This window comes from Tamandua tetradactyla, chromosome 11 (assembly GCF_023851605.1).
Source record: "Tamandua tetradactyla isolate mTamTet1 chromosome 11, mTamTet1.pri, whole genome shotgun sequence".
Lineage (NCBI taxonomy): Eukaryota > Metazoa > Chordata > Mammalia > Pilosa > Myrmecophagidae > Tamandua > Tamandua tetradactyla.
The window spans coordinates 92,978,581-92,997,080 of NC_135337.1; positions in this window are offsets into that span (position 1 = coordinate 92,978,581).

Sequence of the window (18,500 nt, forward strand, 5' to 3'; positions counted from 1 at the left end):
TCCATCTCTGTATAATAAACATGGTCATAGAAACAGAAATTAAATTAAGTTACAGAGTCTGCAGAGAAGGATAAAGGGGTGTTATTGCTTAATAAGTAAGAGTTTCTGTTTTGAATGATGGAAATGAATGAATAATAGAAGGTCGTGATGATAGCACAACTGTAAAATAATTGATATTGGTGAATCATGCAATTAAACATGATTGAAATTTAAAACATCATGTTGAATATATATATTTTACTACATTAAAATACTAATTTAAAATTTGATTAATAAGGCAAAAGCAAACAAATCTAATAACTATCTCAAAAATCTTTTCTTAAATATAATATTCTTGAGGTTATTCTAGGATGTTTAATGACGTCCTAGAACTCTATCTAACAAAGGGCAAATGAATCTCATCAAAATTAAAAACTTTTGCAATTCAAAGCACTTTAAAATGATAATCTACCCTATGGAAGAAAATACTTGGAAATCACATATTCAGTAAAAATACATAAGGAAATATAAGAATATGAGAAAAACCAACTTAACAATAAAAATACAGACAACCCAATTAAAAGATGGTCAAAAGCAAAAAAGAAACTCTGAGCTCCAAAGTATAGCGAAGGCATCCTCAATAAACTTGGATTTATTGTTTTTTTTCCAATCTATTTGGGATGTGCATTGCCTGCTTAGGGATTGGACTACATGTGAGTTGAAAAACAGAATAAAACAGTTGACAGCTAATATCAGTTCTGTAAATCAGATATGATTTCCCATTTGGAGAAAGATTAGAAATGGCTAGAACTTCTCCAAGGCCAGATACCAGGCAATCTCCAGGAATCTGTGCTGCAACACTGAAAGAGGATGTTCAAAGAATGAGCATATCCTTGGAAATGTCAATGGAAGGTTTCCTTAGTTGAGTGATATTCTCTGAAATATAGAAGGAAAAATGGTACCAATGCAACATCAAAGCTCCAAATTGACTCAATATGTTCCAACTCGCAAGCCTTATGTTAGCAAACAATATAATCTCCATAGCCAGTCATCCTGCAATCAACATAAGCACAGTCACATGAGAAGTGCATCATATAACTATCATCTACATAGGTTTCACATGAAAAGCAACGTATTATTTTTGGCCACTTAATTTATAGGTTCGGATTCATAGACAACACAGATTTCAGCAATACAAAAACAGATTTTATTAGGAAAGTAAATAAAGAAAATGATTAAAGGAGAGTAATTAAAAGAACTTTCTAAAATAAGGCATAGTTGCATCACCATAGGTGATAAGATGACACTAACACTTGAAGAGAACTGGTGGAGAGTTTCAGAAGCAACATTCCAAGTCTCATTAGTAAAATTCCACAGCAATCTTAGAGATAGCATTCAGAATCTCCTTAGTCAAAATCCATAGCAAAGCATAAGATTCTGATGAGATGTTCTCCCTGTCTCATAAGATTCTTCTCTCTCTCTTTCTTCATAAGTTTCTCCTCTCTCACTCTCTCACTGCTTGCATGCAGTTTTTATGATATCTTCACACAATAGTAACCAAATTCCAATGAGCTTATGTGACTGGGCCAAGTTCCTGTGGGAACTGGCTAGGGACTGAGAAGAGCTTCCTGGGAAGCTAAATATCTTTATCAAAGATACACCTCTTTTCAGGAGGATAGCCAGGCCTCCCAGCTAGAGTGCACGTTTCAACTGTTCCTTACCAAGATCACGTAATGGCAACATCAGTCGAACAGAATGGACTCTAAAAATGTATTTTTTCACTACAGGAGAAAAGCCTTCAGAAGAATGTGTGCCCTTAGACAAAATGAGAGAATTCACACTGGGGAGAAACCGTATGGCTTCCATCTTGGTATGAAAGCCTTTGGCCAATCTTCAAAAGATATATGAGAGAAACCACTGGAGAGAAATCATGTGAATGCCATCTGTATGGGGATAGATGAAGCACTCTTCTGCTACTTGGACAATATGAGAAAACTCACAATGAAGGAAAGCATATGGATGTCTTCTATATGGGAAGGTCATGAGTTAATATTCTTCCCTGGGATGGCATGAGTGAACTCATATTGGAAAGAAACAATATGAATGCTGGGTATTTGGGAAACTCTTCACTAATTGTTCTAATATCAGATGACACTAGAGAGAAATCATATGTATGCCATGGTGTAGGAATTCATTCTAACACTATTTTGACTTTAGATGATATGAGACAACCAACATTAAAATGTTATGACTATGGCAGTGACTTCAGTCACATCTCAAATCTTAAACCAACTAAAAGAACCCTTTCAATGTATGTCAATGAAATCAGTGTGTAAATGTTTATAGTTAAAATTTATCCTTAAACAACAGGATTGTAGCACACTCTGAGGAACCCTACACCTATAGTAACCTGGAAGAGATACATCTCAGCTCTAGCCTTGGTGTGTACAAGAACAAATCAGAGTAGGAACAAGACCTGAAATAGCCCTATGCAGACAGGAAACTCTTTACCATGAGAGAGAGACTCCAGGAACCAGAGACAATATTTTCTTCCAGAGAAGTTATTCAATGATATAAACATGAAAAATCTTTTACTTATAGAGCAATCTTTCTGAAATATGTAAGGGTTTACACTGTATTAAATCTGTGTATATAATGAATAAAGGGAAGCTCCAACTAACTTCAAATCTGCTCAAATTCAAGAGGGGGGAAACATTCCCTAAATCATTCTATGAGGCCAATATCAGCCTCTCACCAAAGCCAGATAAAGATACCACAAGAAAAAATAACAGCAGACCAATATATCTTATGAATATAGAAGCAAATATCTTCAACAAAATACTAGCAAACAGAAAACAATGGGATTTGTCCCTGATGTGCAAGTGGCTTCATCATAAGGAAATCAATTAATGAAATATACTATATTAAGAGCATGAAGGAACAAAATCACATGATTATCTCAATTGATGCAGAAAAGAATTTGGCCAAAATACAGCATCTTTTCTTTACAAAAACACTTAAATACTACGAATGGAAGGAAACTTCCTTAACATGGTAAAGTGCATATATGAAAAGTTTACAGCTAACATCCCACTGAATGGTGAAAGACTGAAAGCTTTCCCTCTAAGATCAGAAATAAGATAAGGATGCCCATTGTCATCCCTTTTTACTCAACAATGTACTAGAAGTTCTTATCAGAAAAATCAAGTAAGAAAAATAAATGAAAAACATCCAAATTGAAAAGGGAGAAGTAAAAAATTCCCTATTTGCAGATGAAATGATCCTGTACACGTCAATTCTGAAAAATCCACAACAGGGGTCTGGGACTTAAGAAATGAATTCAACCAAGAGACTGAGTGAACGATCAAGACCCAAAAAGCAGTAATATTTCTATATAGAAGCAGTGAACAATTGGAAGAAGAAACTAAGAAAAAATTCCTTTCACAATAGCGACTAAAATAATCAAATATCTATGAAGAAATCTAACCTACGATGTAAAGGATTTGTACATACAAAACTATTAAGTATTACTAAAAGAAATTAAAAATGATCTAAATAAATGAGAGGAAACTCTGTGTTCATGGATTGGAAGACAACATACTGTTATAATATTAATATTCCCAGAAGCAATTTAATTATTCAAGGCAATTGCAATCACAGTTCTAACAACCTTCTTTGCAGAAATGGAAAAGCCAATCATCAAATTTATATGGTACAAGCAACTTGAAAAAGAAGAATGAAGTTGGAGGACTCACAACTTCCAATCTTAAAGTGTGTTACAAAGCCACAGCCATCAGAACAGGATGGTACAGCACAGACATATAGACAAATGGAATGGCATTGTGAGCTCAGATGCCAACCCTCACACTTACGGGCAACTTATTTTGAACAAGGTTGGATAGACCAGTCAATTGGAAAAGAATGGTCTCTTCAACAAATAATGTTGGGAAAACTGGAGTCATTTGCAAAAAAAAAAAAAAAGGATAAACCCTACCTTACACAATATTAAAAACTCAACTCAAAATTTATCAGACTTTAATATATAAGCCATAATATCAAACTCCTAGATGAAAACCTAGGTACACTTTTCCGGACCTTGTATTAGGTATTGGTGTTTTAGACTTTACACCCAAAGCACAACAATAAAAGAAAAAAATAGATAAATGGGATTTAATTAGAATTTTAAAAAAAATTTCACCTCAAAACAGTTTATCATGAAAGTAACACAATAACCCATACAATGGGAGAAAATATTTGAAGGACATATATGTGATAAATGTGTAATAGCCAGAATATATAAAGTAATCGTTCAACTTAACAACATAAAGAGAAAAAAAACATTGAAAATGGGCAAAGACTTCAACAAACACCTCTCCAAAGAAGTGACACAAATGGCCAGAGAACACATGAAAAATATTCAACAACATTAGACATTAGAGCTATGTGAATCAAAACTACAATAAGATACCATTTCACACCCATGAGAAAGGCTACTATTATAAAAATAGAAAAATAGAAGTGTTGGTCAGGACGTGGAGAAATGGAAGCACTCATTCATTGCTGGTGGGAGCACAAAATTATGTAGCCTCTGTGGAAGAGTGCTTTACAGCTCTTCAGAAATTTCAGTAAAGATTTACCATATACTCTGTCAATCCCAGCACTGGGTATATACCCAAAAGAATTGAAAGCAGGGCCTCAGTCTGATATTTGAATACCAATGCCCATGGAGGCGTTATTCACAATTGCCAAAAGATGGAAGCAACCCAAGTGTCCATCGGCGGATGAATGGATAATCAAAATGTGGCATACAAGCACACTGGAATATTATTCAGCTGTAAAAAATGAAATTCTGATACATAAGTCGACAGGGATGAAACAAAGGTTGAGTAAAATGAGCTAGACACAAGAGGAGAAATGAGGTATTAGCTGACAGATGAAATAATTAGGTTAAGCAAGCTCAGAGTCAGAACATAGATTTAGATGAACTTGGGAAAGAAAGGAAGTAAGTGATAGTGAGACAATGATTAAACTGTACAGAATTTTTAACTGGGATGATTGAAACATTGGTGGTGGTCATGGCACCCCAAAATTGTAAACATAATTAACCACCCTGAATTATATATTTGAATGTGGTTAAATGGGGGGAGAGTAGATGGTATATATGGTAGTAAAGTAAAGTGAAATTATGGATCCTAGTTAATAGTACAATTATAAAAATTTGTTTTCATCAATTGTAATATGTGTATCACACCAATGAAAGGTGTTAATATCACCTCTTGATGCAGTTCATACTTTGTGGCAGGCTGACATGCTCTCTCATGTTGGCTATTTACCTAAACAACATTTTTAATTTAATAGGTGTGTAGAGGAATAACAAACCACAGTATATTGCAATAATTTAATAACAGATGAGGCTGAATGTATCTGTCACTTTGTTAGCCATTTGCTTGTTCTATTTCTCTGTCTGTTCCAGTCATTTGTCTTTGTTTACTGAAATCTGAGAATTTTTATTCTCGGTTTTGCTTGCATTTGTTGAAACAAAAATTGCAGCTTTTCCCAGAAACTTGTCTCTTTGCCTTTTAATTACCTCCTGTATGTATAGATTAGTCTATGGGAGATGTGTTAGTGTTACATATTGTAATTCCCAGTTATTTTTAAAGATAGAAAGCTTTTCTGCATTCTTTTTGGTAATCAATCATGTATTATATGCATCTCGGTTTCCTATTGTTCACTTGATTTTTGCAGTCAGATCTTAATTTTTATGTATTATTTCTGTCACCATTTTGAAGATATTCTTTTTTCATTCAAATAAAGAGAGCTTTAAATTGTTAATCAGCATATTTGAATCAATGCACATTTATACATTATAACAACATAACTGGTCTGAAAAATGTAATTATAGCTAGGTTAATATTGTTGTCACTTTCCCACTTTTCCTATGTTTGATCATCTTGGATAACATACAACTTGGATATGCTAGTATATTGGAAGGAAAAAGGATTTACTGAAGAATATTATTTTCTCAATGACATTTGAGATCACAAGCCAGTTTTGTTTTTCACTGAAAGAGCTGTGATGAGTTGTCCTGCTGTATGGAAAATACACTCATGTCATCAACTCTAATTATACCATCTTACTGTAAAGGAGAGTTCAGCTCTGCACACTTGTGTCTGTCATCCCACTGTGTATCATTAACTTAAAAATCTTTATCCTCATGTGAACTTTTGCATATTGGTGCTTCTTAGAGTTGTTCATCTGATTTTATCCTCCTTGCTAAGATCCTGTTTTCTTCTTCAGCTGATTTTCTTCAGTGCTCATTGTCCATAGATCATGGATGGTCTCTGGCTCAGTTGACCTCTGGAGAAACTGTTTCTCCAATACATGTATGTCAAGAGGACTCCAGATGGAGATGAATTTTACAAATATTTTGTTATGATATCGTCATACATCACAGATGACTCTAAAAGCACTGGAGGATAATTTTCAATTATTCACTGTTTTACTAAGAAGGATTTATTACTTTTTATTGTGAAATATAACATAAATACAAAAAGTGATAAATTTCCAAGAACATTTTGAGAAATGGTTACAGAACAGACTTCAAAATTTGGTATGGGTTTCAGTTCCACAATTGCAGGTTTTACCTTCTATCTATTTTAAGATACTGAAGACTAAACTAAGTGCTAGTATCAGGATTCAGCAATCATACTCGTTTGTTATATCCTATCTTCTCTATTATAACTCCACTTTCTCCTCTGATTGTTCTCCTGATATTTAGAGATACTTGGACTATGCTAATTTTAAGTTATTCATGTGGAAAAGAGGTGTTGACAATGCAGGATAGAGATTGGAATTACTTGATGTTCTTGGAGAGGCTGGCCCCTTTGGGCTTCAGAACTTATCTGCCCTAGGAACCACCTGAGGGATACAGATTTCTGGAAAGTGCATTTAGTGCATGAAACTTCTGCTACATTTCACATAGAGCCTTAGGTGTTCTTTAGGGATAACAGGAAAAAAGCACCACATGCTGGACAGTATAGGAAAAGCATAGTATCAAGAGGCTTCACAGGAGCAACTGGTACCTTGCTGAGTCTCACCCTCAGGGAAACTTGATACTTATTACACCCTTTTCTTGAATCCTGGGATTGGAGTGAACCTGTCTGGCAGAGGAAGAAACAGAAAAACTAAGGCTGAGAAATTCTGATAATTGAAATAGAAGCTATGCTAGAGAGCTGGAATAAGTTGAAGTGAATGCCTAGGATGAGTTAAAGAACAGAGCCAAACAACAAGAAAACCCTAGGAAAAAGAGGGAAAATGACCTCCAGAATAAAATAAGGAAGAAAATCAGATGCCTAGGCACCAGAAAATACACTACAACACATACCAAGAAGCATGAAGATATGGTCCAGCCACAGGAACAAATTAAAACCTCAACTGAGATGCAGGAGCAAAACAACAAAATAAAGATATTCAAACAATCTTCTAAATAAAAGCAATAAGCTGAAGGAAAATGTGGCAAAAGAGTTGAAGGATATAAAGAAGACACAAGGGATCCCTACAGAATAACTCAGAAGCTTGATAAAACAAATGGCAGATATTATGGGAATGTAAGGAACAATAGAAGAGATGCAAAACACAATGGAGTCATACAACAGCAGATTTGAAAAGTGGAGGAAAGGATTAATGAACGAGAAAGAGGCTACCTGAAATCCTATACATAAAACAACAGATAGGGAAAAAATGGACACATTTGACCAGGGTCTCAGAGTATTGAATGAAAACAAAGAGTGCATGAATGTATGTGTTATGGGTATTCCAGAAGGAGAAGAAAAAGAAGGGACATGAAGAATAATGGAGGAAATAATCACTTGAAAATTTCCTAACTCTTATGGAAGACAAACTTACTGGCCCAGGAAGCTCAACATACCCAAACAGAATAGATCCAAACAGAATAGATCCAAACAGAAAAAATCCAAACAGATCTACTCCAAGATATTTCCGAATCAGATTGCCACACGTCAAAGAGAAGGAATGATTTTTTTAAATCAGCAAGAGTAATACAATCTATCACATACAAGTGAAACTCAATAAGACTGAATGTAGAAACCATGAAGGTTTCTCAGCAGAAACCATGGAGTGAGCAGGTAGTGGTATGATATATTTTAGATACTGAAAGAAAAAAGAGGCAACTAAAAATTCTATATCCAAAAAAACTATATTTCAAAAATGAGTGAGAGTTAAAATATGTACATAAAAGTAAACACTGAGGGAATTAGTGAAGAAGAGACCTGTGCAACAAGAAATACAAGACATAGCATTACAGACAGAATAATCCAGGAAAGAAAGGCTTGAGGAAGAGCATAAAAATGAAGAGTAGAAGTAAGTGTAATTAATAGTGTAAAAAGAGAGAAAAACTAAGATACGGCAAGTAATATTCAAAAGAAAAAATAATTTAAAAGATACTGCTTTTACAGAAATAACATTTAATGGGAATTAAGTTAACTCTCCAATCAAAAGACATAGATTGGCAGAATGGATAAAAAAATAGATCCATCTATATGCTGTCTACAAGAGAATCACTTAAGATCCAAGGACAAAAACAACCTGAAAGTGAAAGTTTGGAGAAATGTATTTCATGTTAACAACAACCAGAAACTAGTGGGGTATCTATACTAATATCAGAAAAAATGAGACTTCATGTGTGAAACAATTAAAAGGGACAAAAAAAGACACTATGTATTTATAAAAGGGACAATCATCAGAAGCCATAATAATGATAATATCTATGCGCCAAGCCCAAGTGTCTCAAAGTGTTGTAGCAAACACTGACAACACTGAAGGAACAAGTAGATTCTTCTGAAATAAGAGTTGGCAACTTCAATACACAACTCTCATCAATGGATAGAACAGCTAGATAGAAATCAATAAGAAGACAGAGATTTTTGAATACTCTAATAAATGATGCAGCTTTAATAGATATTTTAGAGCATTACCCACAACAACAGAATAATATACTTTTTTCCTAACTGCATATGGATATTTTTCCAGGATAGAACACATGTTGGGTCACAAAGCAAGTTTCAATAGCTTTTTTTTTTACTTTGTTACTGTATAATATAACATACATACAAAGAAAATAAATAAATAAGCAAGATTTTTCAAAGTACTCTTCAATAAGTTGCTTCAGGAAAAATTCTAGGTCAAAGTTATACAAAGAACGTTGGTGGGCCATAATGGAATGTCGTTGAAACTCAGTAACAAGTGGAAGGTGGGAAAATTCGCAAATATATGGACGCTAAACAACACACTCTTAAACAACAAGCGGGTCAAGGAATAAATTACAAGAGAAATGTAAGTATCCTTAACCAAATGAAAATGAGAACACAAAATATTAAATCTTATGGGATGCAGAAAAGATGGTGCTGAGAGAGAAATTTATTACCCTAATTATCTAGATTTAAAAAAATAAGAAAAAGCCAAAATTGGTGAATAAACTGCACATCTGGAAGAACCAGAGAAAGAATTCAGATGTGAATTCAGCGAAGCATACAAAAAGAATTAGTACCAATCCTGTACACACTCTGCACAATTTTGAAGAAGAGGGAAAGCTTTCTAACTTATTCTATGAAGCCATCATCACCCTAACACCAAAGCCAGACAAACCTACTTAAAAAAAAGAAACATATTAATCTCTTTAATGAATATAGATGGCAAAAAATTTCACCAAAACAGTTACAAGTCGAATCCAACATCACATTTAGGGAATTATACACCAAGAAGGTTTTATTTCAGGTATGCAGGAGTGGCTCAATACCAGAAAATTAAGTTATGTAATATACCACATCAATAAACTGGAGAGGAAAAACCACATTATTATCACTTTTGACGAACAAAATAAATTTGACAAAACACATTGATTGATGAAAATACTTCCAATTGTAGAAATAGAAGGAAATTTCCTCAACATGATAAAGCTAATCAATGAAAAACCCTCAGCTACCATCAGACTCAATGGGGAAGGACTGCACACTTTCTATCTAAGATAAAGAATATGACAGTATTGCCCACTGTAACCATTGTGATTTGACACTGTGCTGAAACTTATAGCCAGAGCAATTAGGGAAGAGAAAGGGAATAAAAGTCATTCAAATTGCAAAGGAAGAAGTAAAATTTTCACTGATTGCAGGGGACATGGTCTTCTATGTAGAAAATCCAAAAAACTATATAATAAAGCTACCACAGCAAATAAATGAATAAAGCAAAGTGGCAGGAAACAAGAATATCATCCCAGATCTCTAGTGTTTCTATACACCAGCAGTGAGCAATCTGAGGAGGAAATCAAGAAAAAATCTATTTACTTTCACAACCAAAAGAATCAAATATCTGGGAATAAAATTTAACCAAGGACATAAAAGACTTATACACAGAAAACCACAAAATGTTGCTAAAGGAAATCAAGGAAAAACTTAAAAAATTGCAAGACATACCATATTCATGGATTGGAAGACTGAATTCAGCTAAGATATCAATTCGCTATTGTAAACATAGTAGTTGTCCCTCATATTAATCTATAAATTCAATATATTTTCTTCCCAAATTCAAGAGTATTTGTTATAGCATTTGCCAATAAAATTTCAAAGGTCAAATATCAGAGAATGAGCAAAAGCAGTTTAAAGCCACAATGCCAGGCCTCCTTTTAGGCCTTTTTCCCCTGTATATTACTGCATGGGGAAGGGAGAAAAATGGATCCAGAGAGGCAGGCAAAAAAAAAAATCCAGCATGGACCTTAATTCAATTCAGTCGTCTTCCTCATTCCTCACCATTGCATTTTTTCATAAGGCGGTGTTGACACATAAATTAGAAAAATATGTCGGTTGGGAGACTTGGATTGGTGGCTCCCCAAGCCGCGGTGGCTGGTGACCGGAGCCCCTCACATGCACATGGCTTCCTGGGCCAGCAGGGAGCCTCGGATCGGCTGTCCCCCAAGCCACGGCGGCCGGTGACTGGAGCCCCTCCCATGCATGTGGCTTCCCAGGCCGGCTGGGAGCCTCGGATCGGTGGTCCCACAAGCCGCGGCGGCTGGTGACCAGAGGCCCTCCCATACACACAGCTTCCCAGGACGGCTGGGAGCCTTGGATCAGCGGTTCCCCAAGTGGCCGGCATCCCTCCCCAACAGGTGACTTCCTGGAGGGAAAGGAAAGAGTCTCCAACAGTAGTAGAGACTGAATCCAACCTAACAACAATAGTGGAATTAATGAACAACTTCTGACTACTAAAAATAGGCCCTCAGCTCAGGCAAAACTGATCAAAGCAGAAGTCGCCTATTGGGCTAACTGAAAAAAAGGAAAGGGGGCAAAGCAGAGCCTTCTGTGGCTGTTTCTATGGAGGCTTGGTTGCCTCTGGGCTCAGCGCTGGGATGACACAGGTTGCCCTGAACGCAGAAACAGTCTACTTTCAGAGCTTCTACCAATTGAACCTTCCCAGCGGGAGGGGTGAAATGCAACTCAGGTGGAATCCCTCTCTCAAGGAATTCAGATCCCAGGACTTCACAATTTGAAGCCATTAAAACCAACCTACAACCTTTCCTCTGTCTCCACCACACACCCAGCAGCGAGAGTCTTCCAAAGTTAAAGGAGCCACAACATCTTTTGCTGGTGGGACCCGCAGACAGACAAGCACCACATACTGGGCAGGATAAGAAAAACAGAGCCCAGAGACTTCACAGGAAACTCTTTCAACCTGCTGGGTCCCACACTCAGGGAAATCTGATTAAATGCCCAGACACCAGCAAAAAATAACAAATCACACCAGGAAAATTGTAGATATGGCCCAGTCAAAGGAACAAACCAATAGCTCAAATGAGATACAGGAGCGGAGACAACTAATTCTGAATATACGAACAGAAATGGAAAACCTCTTCAAAAATCAAATCAATAAATTGAGGGAGGACATGAAGAAGGCATGGGATGAACAAAAAGAAGAAACGGAAAGTCTGAAAAAACAAATCACAGAACTTATGGGAATGAAAGATAGAGTAGAAGAGATGAAAAAAACAATGGAAACCTATAATGGTAGATTTAAAGAGACAGAGGCTAGAATTAGTGAACTGGAGGATGGAACATCTGAAATCCAAATAGAAACAGAAACTATAGGGAAAAGAATGGAAAAATTTGACCAGAGGCTCAAGGAATTGAATGATAATATGAAATGCACAAATATATGTGCTGTGGGTGTCCCAGAAGTAGAAGAGAAGGGAAAAGGAGGAGAAAAACTAATGGAGGAAATTATCACTGAAAATTTCCCAACTCTCATGAAAGACCTAAAATTACAGATCCAAGAAGTGAAGCGCACCCCAAAGAGAATAGATCCAAGTAGGCGTTCTCCAAGACACTTCTTAGTTAGAATGTCAGAGGTCATCGAGAAAGAGAGGATCTTGAAAGCAGCAAGAGAAAAACAATCCATCACATACAAGGGAAACCCAATAAGACTATGTGTAGATTTCTCAGCAGAAACCATGGAAGTAAGAAGACAGTGGGATGATATATTTAAATTACTAAAAGAGAAAAACTGCCAACCAAGACTTCTATATCCAGCAAAATTGTCCTTCAAAAATGAGTGAGAAATTAAAACATTTTCAGAAAAAAAGTCACTGAGAGAATTTGTGACCAAGAGACCAGCTCTGTAAGAAATACTAAAGGGAGCACTAGAGTCAGATACGAAAAGACAGAAGAGAGAGGTATGGAGAAGAATGTAGAAAGAAGGAAAATCAGATATGATATATATAATAAAAAAGGCAAAATGGTAGAGGAAAGTATTACGCATACAGTAATGACACTAAATGTTAATGGACTGAATTTCCCAATCAAAAGACACAGACTGGCAGAATGGATTAAAAAACAGGATCCTTCTATATACTGTCTACAGGAAACATGTCTTAGACCCAAAGATAAACGTAGGTTGAAAGTGAAAGGTTGGGAAAAGATATTTCATGCAAATAACAACCAGAAAAGAGCAGGAGTAGCTATACTAATATCCAACAAATTAGACTTCAAATGTAAAACAGTTAAAAGAGATGAAGAAAGATGCTATCTACTAATAAAAGGAACAATTCAACAAGAAGACATAACAATCATAAATATTTACTCACTGAATCAGAATGCCCCAAAATATGTGAGGAACACACTGCAATTACTGAAAAGGGAAATAGACACATCTACCATAATAGTTGGAGACTTCAATTCCCCACTCTCATCAATGGACAGAACATCTAGACAGAGGATCAAAAAAGAAACAGAGAATTTGAATATTGCAATAAATGAGCTAGACTTAACAAACATTTATAGGACATTAAACACCACAACAGCAGGATGCATCTTTTTCTCAAGTGCTCATGAAACATTCCCAAAGATAGACCATATGCTGGGTCACAAACCAAGTCTCAACAACTTTAAAAAGATTGAAATCATGGACAACACTTTTTTGGATCATAAAGGAATGAAGTTGGAAATCAATAATAGGCCGAGTGCCAGAAAATTCACAAATACATGGAGGCTCAACAACACACTCTTAAACAATCAGTGGGTCAAGGAAGAAATTACAAGAGAAATTAGTAAATATCTCAAGGTGAATGAAAATGAAAGCACAACATATCAAAACTTATGGGATGCAGCCACGGCAGTGCTAAGAGGGAAATTTATTGCCCTAAATGCCTATATTATAAAAGAAGAAAGGGCAAAAATTTGGGAATTAAATGTCCACTTGGAAGAACTGGAGAAAGAACAGTAAACTAACCCCAAAGCAAGGAAAGGAAAGAAATAACAAAGATAAGAGCAGAAATAAATGAAATTGAGAACATGAAAACAATAGAGAAAATCAATAAGACCGGAAGTTGTTTCTATGAGATAATCAACAAGATTGATGGGCCCTTAGCAAGATTGACAAAAAGAAGGAGAGGACGCAAATAAATAAAATCAGAAATGGAAGAGGAGACATAACCACTGACCTCACAGAAATAAAGGAGGTAATAACAGGGTACTATAAACAACTTTATGTTAATAAATACAACAATGTAGATGAAATGGACAAGTTCCTAAAAAGACATGAACAACCAACTTTGACTGAAGAAGGAATAGATGACCTCAACAAACCAATCACAAGTAAAGAAATTGAATCAGTCATTCAAAAGCTTCCCAAAAAGAAAAGTCCAGGACAAGACGGCTTCACATGTGAATTCTACCAACATTCCAGAAAGAATTCGTACCAACTCTGCTCAAAATCTTCAAAAAAATTGAAGTAGAGGGAAAGCTACCTAATTCATTCTATGAAGCCAACATCACCCTCATACCAAAACCAAGCAAAGATATTACAAAAAAGAAAACTATATACCAATCTCTCTACTGAATATAGATGCAAAAATCCTCAACAAAATTCTAGCAAATTGAATCCAGCAACACATTAAAAGAATTATACATCATGACCAAGTAGAATTCATCCCAGGTATGCAAGGATGGTTCAACATAAGAAAATCAATTAATGTAATACACCATATCAACAAATCAAAACAGAAAAATCACATGATCATCTCAATTGATGCAGAGAAGGTTTTGACAAGTTTCAACATTCTTTCCTGTTGAAAACACTTCAAAGGATAGGAATACAAGGGAACTTCCTTAAAATAATAGAGGGAATATATGAAAAACCCACAGCTAATATCATCCTCAATGGGGAAAAATTGAAAACTTTCCCCCTAAGATCAGGAACAAGACAAGGATGTCCCTTATCACCGCTATTATTCAACATCGTGTTGGAGGTTCTATCCAGAGCAATTAGACAAGGTAAAGAAATACAAGGCATCAAAATTGGAAAGGAAGAAGTAAAGCTATCACTGTTTGCAGACGATATGATACTATACGTTGAAAATCCAGAAAAATCCACAGCAAAACTACTAGAGCTAATAAATGAGTACAACAAAGTAGCAGGGTACAAGATCAACATTCAAAAATCTGTAGTGTTTCTATACACTAGCAATGAACAAGCTGAGGGGGAAATCAAGAAACGAATTCCATTTACATTTGCAACTAAAAGAATAAAATACTTAGGAATAAATTTAACTAAAGAGACAAAAGACCTATACAAAGAAAACTACAAGAAATTGTTAAAAGAAATCACAGAAGACCTAAATAGATGGAAGGGCATACGGTGTCAATGGATTGGAAGACTAAATATAGTTAAGATGTCAATTCTACCTAAATTGATTTGCAGATTCAACGCAATACCAATCAAAATTCCAACAACTTATTTTTCAGAAATAGAAAAACAAATAAGCAAATTTATCTGGAAGAGCAGGGTGCCCCGAATTGCTAAAAGTATCTTGAGAAAAAAAAACGAAGCTGGAGGTCTCACACTGCCGGACTTTAGGGCATATTATGAAGCCACAGTGGTCAAAACAGCATGGTACTGGCATAAAGATAGATATATCAACCAATGGAATCGAATAGAGTGCTCAGATATAGACCCTCTCATCTATGGACATTTGATCTTTGATAAGGCAGTCAAGCCAACTCACCTGGGACAGAACAGTCTCTTCAATAAATGGTGCCTAGAGAACTGGATATCCATATGCAAAAGAATGAAAGAGGACCCGTATCTCACACCCTATACAAAAGTTAACTCAACATCGATCAAATATCTAAACATTAGGTCTAAGACCATAAAACAGTTAGAGGAAAATGTAAGGACATATCTTATGAAACTTACAATTGGAGGCGGTTTTATGGACCTTAAACCTAAAGCAAGAGCACTGAAGATATAAATAAATAAATGGGAGCTCCTAAAAATTAAACAGTTTTGTGCATCAAATAACTTCATCAAGAAAGTAGAAAGACAGCCTACACAATGGGAGACAATATTTGGAAAAGACATATCAGATAAAGGTCTAGTATTCAGAATTTATAAAGAGATTGCTCAACTCAACAACAAAAAGACAGCCAATCCAATTACAAAATGGGAAAATGACTTGAACAGACGCCTCTCAGAAGAGGAAATACAAATGGCCAAAAGGCACATGAAGAGATGCTCAATGTCCCTGGCCATTAGAGAAATGTAAATCAAAACCACAATGAGATATTATCTCACATCCACCTGAATGGCCATTATCAACAAAACAAAAAATGACAAGTGCTGGAGAGGATGTGGAGAAAGAGGTACACTTATCCACTGTTGGTGGGAATGTCAAATGGTGCAACCACTGTTGAAGGGATTTTGGCAGTTCCTCAAAAAGCTGAATATAGCATTGCCATACGACCCAGCAATACCAGTGCTAGGTATCTACTCAAAGGACTTAAGGGCAAAGACACAAACGGACATTTGCACACCAATGTTTATAGCAGCATTATTTACAATTGCAAAGAGATGGAAACATCCAAAATGTCCATCAACAGACGAGTGGCTAAACAAACTGTTGTATATACATATGATGGAATATTATGCAGCTTTAAGACAGTATAAACTTATGAAGCATGTAATAACATGGATGAACCTGTAGAACATTATGCTGAGTGAGACTAGCCAAAAACTAAAGGACAAATACTGTATGGTCCCACTGATGTGAACCAACATTAGAAAATAAACTTGGAATATGTCATTGGTAACAGAGACCATCAGGAATTAGAAATAGGGTAAGATAATTGGTAATTGGAGCTGAAGGGATACAGACTGTGCAACAGGACTGAATACAAAAACTCAAAAATGGACAGCACAACGCTACCTAGTTGTAATGTAATTATGTTAAAACACTGAAGGAAGCTGCATCTGAGCTATAGTTTTTTTTGTATGTTTTTTCTGTTTTTTATATTTTTTTGTATTTTTTATTCTTATTTTTTCTCTATATTATCATTTTATTTCTTTTTCTATTGTCTTGCTATTTCTTTTTCTAAATTGATGAAACTGTACTAAGAAATGATGATCATACATCTATGTGATGATATTAAGAATCATTGATTGCATATGTAGAATGGAATGATTTCTAAATGTTGTGTTAGTTAATTTTTTTAATAAATAAACAAATATATATATATATTAGCCACTCTTACGCTTTTTCAAAGAGCCTCATTTCAAAAGGAAGTCATCATTTTACATACCAACTTATTAGGTAAGCAAGGCCGGTAGTATAATATTGAGGTGCAAGACATTGAGTGACTTTTCAAAGACTGTAGAGGTGGGCTGGTTTGAAATGATGCATGTACACTAGAAAAGCCATGTTTTAATCCTAATCCCATTTTGTAAATGCAGCCATTTCTTCTAATCCCTACTCAGTATTGTATGTTTGAAACTGTAATTAGACCATCTACCTGGAGATGTGATTTAATCAAGAGTGGTTGTTAAACTGGATTAGGTGGAGGCATGTTTCCATCCATTGGGTGGGTTTTGAAAACGTTTACTTGAATATTATAAAAGAGGAAACCTTTTGGAGAATAAGAGATTCAGAGAGAGCAGAGAAGAATGACAAACCCAAAAGTAGCAGAGTCCACCGGCCAGTGACCTTTGGAGTTGAAGAAGGAATATACCTCCTGGGGACACTCATGAAAAAGGAAGCCAGGAGAAGAAGCTAGCAGATGATGCTGTGTTCCCCATGTGCCTTTCCAGATGAGAGGGAAACCATGACCGTGTTCACCTTTTGCCTTTCCAGATGAGAAAGGAACTCTCACTGTGTTCGCCATGTGCCCTTCCACTTGAGAGAGAAACCCTGAAATTCATCAGCCTTCTTGAACCAAGGTCTCTTTCCCTGGATGCCTTTGATTGGACATCTCTATAGACTTGTTTTAATTGGGACATTTTCTCAACCTTAGAACTGTAAACTAGCAACTTATTAAATCCCCCTTTTTAAAAGCTGTTTAATTTCTGGTATATTGCACTCTGGCAGCTAGCAAACTGGAACAGAGTGTCCTGAGCTATAAACCATATTTATGAGATTTATGAGAAATTCCAGAAATACAGATGTTGAAAAAGGTTTTTTGAAGATGAACACTTAGATTAGACTAATGGATCGTAAACATCATCACCATCCAGGTATTTCCATTGGGCAGAAAGTTGCATTCCAAAGAAGGATTCGATTTATTTGCAATAAAATGCATATTCATTTACAACAAACCATGCACATAGTTATTCCTTCCACTTTATAGGGTTAGAGATGCATCACCCATATGATCTGGAAATTCTGCATAAATTTTGGCCCTCCCTTCAGACCAGATTACATCTTCCATCAGCTCCTTCAGTGTTTCCCATTTCTCCTGACCTAGCCCTTCATCAGCAGAAGCTGATGCTCCTGTTACTAAAAAAAATTCACACTAGACTTTCCTGACATGAAAATTCATAAAGGTAAATCCTTCCCCTTCATTTTTCTTTAAGAAATCAATAAGATCTTAGCTTTTTCTTGCATGATGCCAAAATACCTCAGAATGCTTTTTTAAAATAACAATCCTGCACCCCAAATTATTGCAATTTCTGTGCAAGAGATAGGCAGA